The sequence below is a fragment of the Fukomys damarensis genome, unplaced genomic scaffold, assembly GCF_012274545.1.
Source record: "Fukomys damarensis isolate Sample0158 unplaced genomic scaffold, DMR_v1.0_HiC HiC_scaffold_12, whole genome shotgun sequence".
NCBI classification, from domain to species: domain Eukaryota; kingdom Metazoa; phylum Chordata; class Mammalia; order Rodentia; family Bathyergidae; genus Fukomys; species Fukomys damarensis.
In genome coordinates, this window is record NW_022900924.1 from 56,259,168 (window position 1) to 56,272,041 (window position 12,874).

Below are 12,874 nucleotides of genomic sequence, written 5' to 3' on the forward strand. Positions count from 1 at the left end.
TTAACATGATCAGTTCCCTAACAACCCCGACTAGTTTCCTTATATAAATGTTTGGGGTCCAGGCTTGTAAAGAGCCTCCAGCATGGTTGCAGCGCTGCTCCCTGTGGACAGACTCTCGCCTTTTGGTTATGGCACCAACGGGACCTCGGGAGGTCAGAACCTGAGCTCCCAAGCCGGTGGTCTCACAAGACCCTGATCCCTTAGATCCCTTGGATCCCTCAGTAAAGACCTCCTCCCCGTGTGGAGCCTTCCACCTCCTCTGCCGAAGCTGGTCGCAGATCTCGAAACTCTTTCTACCCCCCTCTCCCTGCAGGGGAAAATCACCAGATTCTGTAACCTCTCCCCTCTCATACACAAACAGGGGCTGCTTATGGCCCCAGTGAAGCTTCCTCTGTAGGAACCAGTTCAGCTCCCCTTTTGCCCCTTCCAGAAAGAGCAAGGTCATTATGTCTATGTTCCCTTCTCTACCCGGGATTTATAGAATTGGAAACATCAGAATCCCCCTTTCTCAGAAAAACCCCAGGCTTTGATCTCCCTCCTAGAATCTGTCTTTCATACCCATGATCCCACTTGGGATGACTGTCAACAACTCCTCTAAGCCCTTTTTACTTCCAAGGAAAGAGAAAGGATTCGGGGCAAGCCATAAAATCGGTATTGGGAGGGACAGAGGGCCCCCTCGATGAACAACAACGACCCCGTATTGAGGCACAGCTTCCGTCCACCCGTCCCCGGTGGCAAGTAAATTCCTCGGGTGGAAGAGAAGCTCCCCACGACTACCGCATCTCCTAGCCAGCCTGAAGGCAGCGCTCGGAAGCCTACCCGTTTGAGTAAGGTAAGCGAGGCCCTTCAGGGACCTGGGGGATCCCCTTCTGCCTTTCTGGGGCGTGCGTACGTGTACTCCAATTGACCCAGAGGCTCCAGCAAATTGGTGGGCAGCAATTAATTTGGCTTTTGACACCCAGTCGGCCCCAGATATTAAGAAGAAATTACAGCGAATGGAAGGATTTGAGGGGGAAAAGGGAAAATTTGATGAGTGTAGCAATGAAAGGTGTACAACAACAGGGATCCCTTGGGGGACAGAATGGCTAAAAGGGAGGGGCAAATACTTCTGCCTTAACAGATGGAGGTTTTGTCTGAAAAGAAGGAAAAAATTAAAGAAGATAGAAGTAAGGTATGGCCCTCGCTAGAGAAGGACCAACGCAGGTTTTGCAGAGAGAAGGGCCGTTATAGGAGGGATTGTGAGAAGTTGAAAAGCAGATGGAGTTCTCCTGATGAGGAGGGCTGACGGGCCGAGGCCCATGGCCGCTCAACCCGGGTGAGCCCATGGTGACTTTGGGAATAGGGGGAACAGAGGTCCAGTTCCTCGTGGACACTGGCACGGCCCATTCCGTCCTCAAGGCCCCTCTCGGAACCCTTTCCTCCCTGAAGTCCTCCGTTACTGGAGCCACAGGAAAATCGGCCTCTTCTCCTTGGAGCACCGAACAAACTGTAAATCCGGGAACAGGCACCGTCACTCTCCTCCTTAGTTATTCCTGAGTGGCCATGTCCGCTGCTGGGAGGAGATGTCCTACAAAAATTGGGGGCTGTCATTTCCTTTGAGCCTGAGGGGGAGGGGCTTTAGAACTCAAGCCACCCCCTATTACGGTAAGGGTTCCCCTTGAAGATGAATTTAAGATGTGAAGGGGGGCACTAAACCCCCAAACAGAAATGGGACGATCTCCAGAAAAAGTTTCCTCGGGTATGGGCTGAAGCAAACCCATCAGGGTTGGCAAACACCATGCCCCGGTGGTGGTTCAGTTGCCGGCTTTGGCCACCCGGGCCCGTGTGGGGCAGTACCCGCTCCAGCGGGAGGCCAAGGTGGGGGTCTCTAGGCACATTCATGACTCCAGGAAGCCGGCATCCTGATCCTTATCAGTTGGCCTGGAATACACCCCTGCTGCCCTTGAGAAGGCCCGGCACCTCAGACTTCAGACTGGTACAGGATTTGCGGGAGGTAAACAGCCAGGCAGAGACCATCCACCCGATGGTACCAAACCCCTATACACTGCTGAGTCTCATCCTCCTGCTCGTGGATGGGACTCGGTTTTAGATCTTGCAGATGCATTTTTCAGCCTGCCCCTCGCTCCAGTGAGCCAGCCCCTCTCACCTTCGAATGGACTGACCCAGACACAGGGACTGCTGGACAGCTGCCACGGACCCGGCTGCCACAGAGATGCAAGAACTCCCCAAGTCTGTTTGGGGAAGCTCTTGGGCAAAGATCTAGGAGAGGTAAGGAGAGCCTTTCCCCAAGCAACTATTCTTTAGTATGTAGATGACCTCTTGGTGGCAACTTCAAAGGAGGAAGAGTGTCTTTCAGCACCCCACCCCCAGGGCCCCCTGGAAGCCCTACAAAACTGGGATATCGGGTGTCCTGGAGGAAAGCTTGGCTCTGCCAGACCGAGGTAACTTACTTGGGCTATATTCTTGAGACGGGAAAAAGAAACAAGTGCAAGAATTCCTAGGGACAATTGAATATTGCAGAATTTGGATTCCTGGCTTTGCTGGAATTGCTAAACCCCGGCTCGAAGCCACAGCAGGGGGAAATGCGCCCCTCGGATGGACTGAGGCTTGACAGCAGGCATTCCCATTCCTTCAAACCGCGCTTGCATCGGCACCAGCCCTGGCCGAACCAGGCTTGAGTAAGCCCTTCGCCTTCTTTGTAGCAGAGAAGAACGGGGTAGCCGAGGGAGTGATGACTCGGTTTTGGGGGCCATGGAAGAGGACAGTAGCAGCAGCAGCTGTTTTAACCCGAGAGGCTGACAAATTGATCTTTGGCCAAGATTTGACTCTGATCCCTACCCATGCCATGAGCCCTTATTAAACAGCTCACCTAGCAAGTGGCTGTCTGATGCCAGGCTGTTAGAATATCAAGGGCTTTTCCTGGAGCAGCCACGCATCGAGTTGGCCACCACCGCTAGCCTCGATCCAGCCTCAATCCGGCTGCGCTGTTCCCCAAGTTTGACGATCAGCTGCCCATCCACGATTGTCTCGAGACTCTTGAAAATTTGCGGGGAGGGCGCCCAGATTTGACAGACCAGGCCCTCCCTCACGTAGAGGTGACGTTCTACACTGATGTATGCAGTTTCGTACGGATGGCGTGTGGTATGCTGGGGCAGCGGTGGTCAGCCAAGACCAACAGGTGGTGGGGTGGGAGCAGGGATTACCCCAACGAACATCAGCACAGGGCTGGACTGATTGCTTTGACTAGAGCTTTAGAGTTGGGAAAAGGAGAAAGAATAAACACATTCACTGACAGCCATTAAGCTTTTGCCAATGCCCATGTACATGAGATTTATCAAAATAAAGGGCTCTTGACATCCGAAGGAAAGGAAATGGATGACAAAACTGAGATATTGGCATTGCTGCAAGCCGTTTGCATGCCTAGAAAGGTCGCCATCATCCATTGCCGCAGGTATCAAAAGGGGTCTAGCCCTGAGGTGACTGGAAATAATGCTGCTGGTCAGGCAGCAAAACAAGCTGCCCCCAAATCAGTGGGGAAGCAATTGGTTTTGCTGCTCATGCCAGTACTTCCGGAAAAACCTGAAAACCCAGATAAAGAGGTAGCAGAAATGAACAAGCAGCACTGGACCCGAGCAAAGCGTGGATGGTGGACAGCTGACGATGGAGGGTGGTTCTCGCGCTGCTGTGGCTGACACGTTGCGTGAGCTCCAGGAAGCCCCCATTTCGGTGGTGAGGAGAGTGATGGCTGCCCTGCAGCCGCATTTCGTCAGCAAAGGACTGGCCCCAAAAGCCCAGGTTACGGTGAGACGATGCCCCGCCTGCCTCAAGGAAAATGCAAATCCGGTGAGGGCCCCCGGGGTCCGACACAGGACAAACTCCAGAACTTCGGGAACTGGACTTTCTGAAATGAAGTCCGGCATGTATCATGTATAGGTCCAGATATTTATTAGTTTTGTGGATACCTTTTCAGGATGGATAGAAGCAATATCCTCCTAAAAACGAGACAGCTGAGGTGACAGACAGCTTATGACAGAGCGGTTCCCCATTTGGGCCTACCCTCAGCTCTGGGTCTGACGATGGTCCAGCCTTTACGGCCAAGATCCAAATTAATGTCATGTCCTCGGGATCAAATGGAACTACACCGTGCCTGAGGGCCTTAAAGTTCAGGACAGGTAGAAGAGCAAATTGAGCCTTAAAGGAGACTAAGCCTGGAGCCTGAACTAGGCTGGGTACAACTTCTCCCTGTTGCAGTCCTCCTTAAACCCCTAACAGCTGTCCATCAGCTCCAATCAGTTATATGATAAGTTGAGAACTATCCCTGTTCAAATGAAAATCCTTTGCAACCTTTATCCTATAAGCTGGGGGATTTGGTTTATATCCACAGGTTCGACTCCAAGACCCTAGGACCAGTTCCAGTTGTCCTGTGTACCCCCTTGGCAGTGAAGGTAGCTGGACATTCTGCCTGGATACATCACAAGCATCTGAAACCAGGACCCCCACAGACGTCACAAAAGACAGAAGGAAGGTCATCAGCCAACCAGGCGGCCAAAAGCTAAGACAAACAGGTTGGAGATGTCTCACATTTGTGATGGTGCTCTCTGGGACACTGGCAATGCTGCCCCTGAGAGGACTGGATCACCCAAAAAAATGTATGGAGTCAATTGGCAAACTCAATCTGTCTGAAATTTATTGAAACGTTGATGTGAATTTTCATTATGTACTAAGAAGCTGCCTCATTCCGGTGTGTGAGCCCCTTTAGAGTTCATACGACCCTTTACCTTGTTTAAAGACATCCCAGGAAAAAAGCTATATAGTTACAACTGGGGACAGGCCTCCTGTCGCCAGCCTAACAATGCTGTCAAACTAGGTACACCCAGAGTAGTTATGTCAAATGACACCCAATGTGCTAATATGAAAATTGTACAATCAAATGTCTAAAAATTGGGCAAAAGGAATGGCCTGCCATATAGAGCAGAAAATTGGGTACAACCATTGCCACATCACCCTACAAATGGGATGATTCTGTACCCGTGGAGGAATAACGTACAATTACATTCCAGCCGGTATGTCTGACTCGCTGCTGCCTGAGCCGTCTTCTAGCTGTAGTTTTACCAGAAAGAACTGACGTGATTACACCAAATGAACCAAATGCTGGTCCCCTTACAGTGCGCAGGGTGTGATGATGATACAGGGTTCATAACAGGTGCAGTGATACCTGTGATAGCATTTGTAATAGCTCAACCTGCCATAGGGATCCATGCAGAAAAAGCGGTACAAAAATTAGCAGGTAAAGTGGCCAAAGGGTTAAATGCTACATCATCAGCCTTGGCCTTAATTAACCAAGAATTACAGGAACAGAGACAAGCAGTCCTAGATAATGGAGCAGCGATAGACTACCTGCTGCTTTTTCATCAAGGATGTGAAAAGGTTAAAAATGTGTGTTGTTTTAATTTGACTGATGAGGGCCCGGGGATTTATTCCAATGGCTGACAAATTGGTTGCCAACCTAAAATGGTTAAAACGAATTTTCCTTGTTGCTATAGTGGTTGTGTTTTTATACTTAATTTTGTCTTGCTGCTGCCCGTGTTTGTACGTAAGATTACTTCAAGTGTAAAACCAGTGGGGCTTGTGACACCTGACTGAGCTAAAGTGACTCCATGTTGGCCAGCTAATGGCCCGGAGACTGTTGCTTCACCCTCCCCGATCTTCAACAGGGAAAACTGCTTAAACCGAAATACTTTTAAGCTCTTAGAACACCTTGTAGGCATCTGTTAACCATCAACGTGTGCCGCCGCATACGTGACAGCTGCCAGCAGTGCGAATCAGCAGACCATGGACCTCGGCCACCTGACTGCCAGCTTTGACTGTCAGCTCCCCCGTATCCCCTTAGAAGACGACCTCAGGCCCTGAGCTAGCGCAGCTCCGAGCTACTCGGCCCCGGGAGTGCGTCTGGCCAGACTAAGGTCTGTCTCATTTCCAACTTCTCCAGTGGGCTCCTTCCCGGGTGATTCTCGCAGCCGTTGAACGGCCACCTGTGCCAGCTTTGACTGTCAGCTCCCCCGTATCCCCTTAGAAGACTACCTCAGGCCCTGAGCTAGCGCAGCTCCGAGCTACTCGGCCCCGGGAGTGCGTCTGGCCAGACTAAGGTCTGTCTCATTTCCAACTCTTCCAGTGGGCTCCTTCCCGGGTGATTCTCGCAGCCGTTGACTCCTCGGAGCGGTTGGTAAGGCTCTTGGTCTTCCATTTTTGGAGGCCCCGGTGAGATCCCCGGGTGGGAACCCCCGGCCCAGCTGAGACTCTCGGCCACAGACCTCGGGAAACCTCCGGAGGTAAGCTTTGGGCCGGTTGCAGCCGTTTGTTGTCAGGAGTGAGGTGGCTGATGAGCCGGGAAGCCTCCCCTGACCCCGAGGTTCGGTAGGGTAAAGCTTTAATTTGTTGTGGCGCCTGTTCATTCTTATTGTTTGTACGTCAGTGTCCAGTCTGTTGTGTGTTAACTTTTGTATTTTCTTAGGCCAGAAATGGGAGGATCTTGCTCCAAGGACGCCCCCCTAGATTGCTTTCTAATTTTAAATTGTTGTTTTTCCCCTTAGCAGGAGCAGGTGTAGGGGGTTGAATTCTCCCGTGGAAAGCTTCACTCCCTGTGTCAATTGGAACGGCCAACCGAGGGCTGCTTTGAATCGAGCCTCTGTCCGGCTGTATGGGGAAGTCACCGGGCACCCCAGCCACCCCGACCACTTTCCTTATATAAATATTTGGGTCCAGCTTGTGAAGAGCCTCCGGCTGCAGTGGCCGGGAAGGAAAGGGGCTGATACAGCCCGTATTGGGCCTCGACCCGAGTCCCACTGGAGGAGGTGACTGTCGGCCTCCTCGGAAGGGAAGAGGCGCTCCCGGGATTTCCTGGGTCCCGTTCCGGAACTCGGAGGCCAGCTCGCTGGTAGCAGAACAGAAGGCAGGCGAGTGAGTGAAATCCTCTGTCTGAACGGTGAGATCCCCTGGGCTGCTCCCTAGTCTGTCTTTGGAAGGGGCCCCAGGGAGGGAAGCGTTAACTTCCTGTGTGACGGTGTGTGGGAAAGACTTGGTTAGGAGAGTGGGGAAGGAGCCTCATCTGTGCGCCAAAACAAAGGGAGGGGGCGCTTGAGCTTAAAGAGCCCTCCCGGCGTTGTGGAGCTCGTGTGGGTCAGTGCTGCGAGTCTGTGGTCGCACTTAGAAAGGACGTAATGGAGAGGCTTGTGACGAGAAACCCGCCCTCGTTTAGTTTGAGGGAGCCCGAAAAGGCTGGGAAGCTCGGACCTGGGCTGACGAGTGACAGAGGCCGTGTTCTGGGACGGCACCCGCGCTTTGTCTGAGTCACCGGACTAGGGATATCGAATGGTCGTGGGAAATGCTACTACTAAACCGACTGTCCGTAAGTGCATGATTCCGAATTTTGATGAAGATTTGTGGGGGACTATGAGATAAAAACTGCAGCCAAAGATGCTTAAGAAACTGAGAGTTATAGTCTCAGCAAAGCCAGACTTGGCCCCCAGAAAAAAACTAGACAAAAGGAAAGTTATCTGCCTTTGTTTTGTTTATGCGAGACTTTGGCAACTTGGAGCTTGTGCGCTCTAGGAGCTGCTCAAGCGTCTGCCCCACGGTAATCCGCTGCTAGCGAGAACTATTTAGTTTTGGTCTTAGAACAACTGCTTGCCAAACCTGCTGTTTTTCCCGTGGTGAGCTTGCCTCAATCGGAAAATGTGACCTCGATGCAGGCAAATCCCAGTGTTTCCCCTTTGGAGGAGCCAGGCTATCCCCCACCCCACTCAAGTTGCTAAGATCGAAGGTGTGGAGGAGGTGGGAACGAAAACAAAATTGTTTAGCTTTACTGCACTGGAGGGTGCAGATGAGAAAGCATGACGGGACTCAGAGAAAATGAAACGGGGCTTGCACTCAGAGTACAAAGAACTAAAATGAGAAAAAAAATCTTTGCATTAAAAACATAAACTGCAAGCCAGAAAAACTACAATTGTTTTTTACCAGACATCGAGATTTTTTACAAGAAAAATCGTTATAAATTTTAACTATTTGATTAATGTATCTTTGTTTCAACTTGAATTAAGTTTAATTGGTGTGCTTAAAACACTTCTTGTGGGCCGTGTGTGGTGGTGCACACCTGTAATTCCAGCACTCGGGAGGCTGAGGCAGGACGATCACTGTGAGTTCGAAACCAGCCTGGGCTACATAGTGAGTTCCAGGTCAGTCTCAACTACATAGTGAGACCCTGTCTCAAAAAAAAACAAAACAAAACAAACACTTATTGTGCATTGCAAATTCTTGAATTGCGAATATAGGGTTAACTCGCTCTTTTCTGTACTTTGTTGATAGAAACTCAAGGTTAATACTGTTCCATAGGTAACCAGTCAAATTTTAAGATGTAACAATCTGAGAACAGAAAAAAAGGGGACACTGTAAGATTTTAACAACTGAAGTTTGTTATAGAAGGTTAATAGTAAATGAGACAGGAAGAGATTAGGAAAGCTATGGGTAAAAGACACTTTTTGATATGAAAGGATTTTGTATGTTTGTCTTGTTAGAGATGGAAACATACAAGACCAGAAGGCCTAAGTATGGAGAGAAGGTGTATGGAAATGATTTATGTATATTTGCTTGTTGGTTTCAAGTTTGTTACAGAAGGTTTACATTTAGTCATAAAAAGCTTTCATTCCTTTTTATTCTAATTCTACAAGAAATGTTAATTGACCTACAAAAGCTTTGACTAGTCATAACTAGATTGTATAATTCAATTGGCCAAATACATTTGAGGGCATTACAGTTTCATAAATGGTCTGTCTGTGACCAATTGTTTGAAATGACTATCCAGTTATATTTTTGATTGAAATGACATCAAGGATCCAAATGATTTGTTAATTTCTATAACCTGGTTTTATAAGTTAAAACTTTGTCAAGATAATAATAAACTCAGGTCTAGATAGACTCCTGTTTAATAGTAAAAAGGACAGCTGCTCAGAAAAATTTACTCTGGTCTTTATTCACTAATGGAAGCCCCAATAGTTTTCATAGCCTATGGGAAGATACACTCCCAATAAACATCATTAAATATATTATAGAAAGTTTACATTGGTTATCAAAGGGTTAGATTCTAAATATTATGTTTATAATAGTCATTTTCAAACTGACTTTTCTGTGGAAAATGTTATGGAAAGGTTTTATTAGAAAAATGCTTTTTGATACCAAATTAGATTAAAGGTTATGAAGTTTCATACATAAAATTATTAATTTTCTGATGTACTAAATGAATAGAATCTTCACAGGGTAGTAAACCGTTAATGCTGAAAAAAACTACTAGTGCTGCTTCAAGAGGCAGAATATAAAGTTTCATGGAAAAGGCTCAAATTTGCATACAGCAAGTCAGCTATCTAGGATTTGAAGTTTCCAAAGAAATATGCTGCTTGGAGATAAAAGGATTTGAAAGCAGATGAGAGAATTTTGGTGGTAGAAGGTTTTTTGCAGGATCTGAATTCTCTATATGTATGAATCTTTAAATGGCCCAAGAGGACAGTAATTATTATAGGGTAAAGAGCAAGAGTCAGCATTTAAACAGCTAAAACTAACTCTCTGCTACCCCCTGTATCAGGGATCCTAAATGTGACCCAGCCTTTTAGTTTGTACGTGACTGAAAGAAATCCTACTGCTTTCGGGGTGCTCACCATAGAATGAGCCAGTGACGTATTTATCTTAGAGTTTGGATCCAGCTGTGAAAATATAGCTCCCTTGTTTGAGCCCTGGTAGGTGCAGTTATGCTAATTAAGGAAGCTGACCCTGACCCTGTAACATTAGAAAAAATGGATTGTTCAGTTTCCCCATGCCCTTTAGAACTATTGAATAACAAGCCATTGATGGCTCTCAAATAATAGTCACATGATATCAGGCCCTCATCTGTGAGAATCCCTGCCTATATTTTGTTCCAGTTAGAACCTTAAGCCCTGCTACTATTTTGCCCTCGGAACCTGGCCCTCTGACCACGCCTGCCTGTGGGTCACTGACGAATTGTTCTCCAGTCATCCGATCTGTAGCAAGACTTGCTGCCAGAGGCTGATTTTATCCTGTTCAAGGATGGGAGCAACTTCATGGAAAATGGGGTACGCTATGCTGGCTATGCAGAGACGACTCAAGATGAAGTGGTCCAAGCAGGACCCCTCCCCACTGGATGGTCAGCTCAGTGAGCAGAGCTATGGGTGCTCATACAGGCTTACCAATGGACAAAAGAAAAAGGGTAAGTGTTTATACAGATTCCTGTTTGCCACTTGGTATATCTATGGCACAGCCTATGGAAGTGTGGTCTTCTCACAGCAGAGGGAAAACTTATTAAAAATAAACGTGATATAGTTATTTGAGGCAAGGTGGAAATCTGACAGTAGCTATAATGATTCAAAAAAGATGCAACAACCAACGCCAATGCTCAGGTAGACGTATAAGCCAGAGAGACAACTAAGCAGAAGCTTTAGAGGATTATACCCTCCCCTTATGAAGGTTATACATGTGTGGGCACGGGTTTGTACTTATTCTGGATGGCCCGAGGCCTTCCCTATAAATTAGTGGGCGTCAGAGATACACAAGATTTTAAATTGAGGGACTGATTTATTTTAAATTAGAAATAAGACCCCTTTACAACTTCTATGGGAAGGGCCCTAACAGGCACCCACCCATGGTTCCTCCCACAGCTGTCAAGGTACCTGAAACTCAGATACCACCACTCTAGAGTGAAACAGAATTCCACGGCTCCTGACTCCAGGACTCAAAGCCCTGCTCTCACACCAGGAGCTGGTGAGTGCGAGCACACCTGAAGAATGAGAACTGCAGTGAAGACATGGACTCTTATATTGTGTCCAACTGTTAGGAGCGGTTACGCTTTTGAATTGTTTATAAGCCCACAGATGATTAAAAAAACGTGACCTTTATATGCTGGGGATCCTAACCCCCAACTTAGCTGTCTGAAAAGATGCCTTTACAAATTGCTATGACCCCTAAGCTAAATAAAATTTTAAGCAAAATGATGAATCAAGCTAAAATCAGCGGGGAATGCGAGACCTAACTAAGCTGGCTCCACACTGGCCTGCTAATAGGCCAGGCACTGTGCTTCCCCCTCCTTGTATCCAACAGGGAAAACTACTAAAACTGCAAAACCTTCTTGCACTAAGGGCTAACTTGATTAATAAGCCTGCCCAGGAACAGACGGGATGTTGAAGGTGAACATAAACACTAACTCTGAAGACAAGTGTAAGACAAGTAAAGGTATCTGGAGCTTCTCTCCCTTGCAGTTGTGAGAAAGCCCCGACCTATGTTTGAACTTTTTTGTTTAGAAAAACCCTATAAAAGTACCTCAGCCCCTGAGCAGTTGCCTCTCTTGAGCTGCTTGACTCCGCGAGTGCCGTCTGGCCAGACTAACAAAGGTCTGTTTCCCACCTAATCTGGTGCGTTCCTTCCTGGGTGATTCTCGCTGCTCATCAAGCTCCTGGAAGTAAGGCCCTAGGTCCTACATCTAGAGCAATCGCTAGGCTACAGGCCCAGCATCCTGGAGGCCCTTTCGGCTGTTCAAGCTCCTCAGGGTGGAAGGCCCTAGGTCTCTACACAAGGACCCGAATTTGATCCCCGGAACAACAAAAAAAATCCACAAAAAATCCGAAACAATACTAATGATCGACTTACAATAATAACTTTTACATTATTACAAAATTGTGTCACCTACACATAGGTTACTGAGTTTAAAAAGTCATGTTATTGCTCATGTTTGTGTCCCAAACTGTGTCATATGTAAATGTAAGCTCTGTACCTTTAGAAAACAGGGCTGGGGATGTAGCTCAGCGTCACCACGCCTGCCTGGCAAGCACAAGGTCCTGAGTTCAACCTCCAGTACTGGAAAAAAGAAACAGTCAACAACAAAAAAAAACCAGAACACACAACATACTCGACAGGAAAAGTCCAAAATGTGTTTTGCTATAAAAACAAGGTGACTTTTAATATTCAAGCACTTAATTTAAGCAAAACTAGAGAGTAAAATAATACCTGTCTACTACAGAGAAGCAGGCAAGCATTCCTTAGCATCTCTTAAAACTATCCGCATTTGGTCATTAACAAACCAAGCCATTAACAGACCAGTTAGTCAGCTATCAATCTTCACACCAATTTTTTTTTCTTAAAACTCACTGGTGGTAGAGTATTAAATTAGAGGTGCTTATTCAAATTATTAACATTAGGGCATCTTAAAAGGAAGAGCTCCAACCCCCACTCACTTTGACACTATTCATTAATACTCATTTTAAGTTGACGGATAGTTTGACAAAGTCCCCATTCTCAGGTGCTCATGGCGCCTCTAGAATGTTTCCTCTGCAACGGATTGAAGAGTGACAGCTTCTGATCTTGCATTAGTATTACATACACACGTGACAACAATCTATCAAATACACCTAATACTCTTAGAAATTTTAAGATGAATGTACACTTAGCAAATGTCTTTAGTATTTTAACTTAATTATAAATAACTCAGATTTTTACTCACATATGCATCTAATTGTCAATTTTAACAATTACCTCTACATAACCCCACAGAATGTAACACAAATTAATGTCCCAAAACAATGTTTTGCTGAAGGGAAAAAAAAAATCAAAAGTTGCAGTCAATATACATGTGCTACAACAGAATGTTGTTTAAAAATCCTTCAAGGGGCCAGGAGTGGTGGCGCATGCCTGTAATCCCAGCACTCGGGAGGCTGAGGCAGGAGGATCACTGTGAGCTTGAGACCAGCCTGAGCTACATAGTAAGTTCCAGGTCAGTCTCAACTACATAGTGAGACCCTGTCTCAAAAAAACAAAAAACAAA

At 47.0% G+C, this 12,874-nt stretch overlaps 1 long non-coding RNA gene across 4 annotated transcripts; it reads left to right on the top strand.

Annotated features, from left to right (window-relative positions):
- LOC104862409 lies at positions 1-10,166 on the top strand. Of its 4 annotated transcripts, none has more exons than XR_004516863.1 (5): positions 1-832; positions 2,112-4,565; positions 6,591-6,957; positions 7,256-7,405; positions 9,966-10,166. It is a non-coding gene; the product is annotated as an uncharacterized LOC104862409 (long non-coding RNA). The 4 variants fall into 4 exon arrangements; XR_780306.2 differs by lacking the exon at positions 1-832 and having other exon boundaries at positions 1,138-2,268; positions 4,385-4,565; XR_004516862.1 differs by lacking the exon at positions 1-832 and having other exon boundaries at positions 1,138-4,565; positions 6,591-6,982.
- The last annotated feature ends 2,708 nt before the right edge of the window (positions 10,167-12,874 follow it).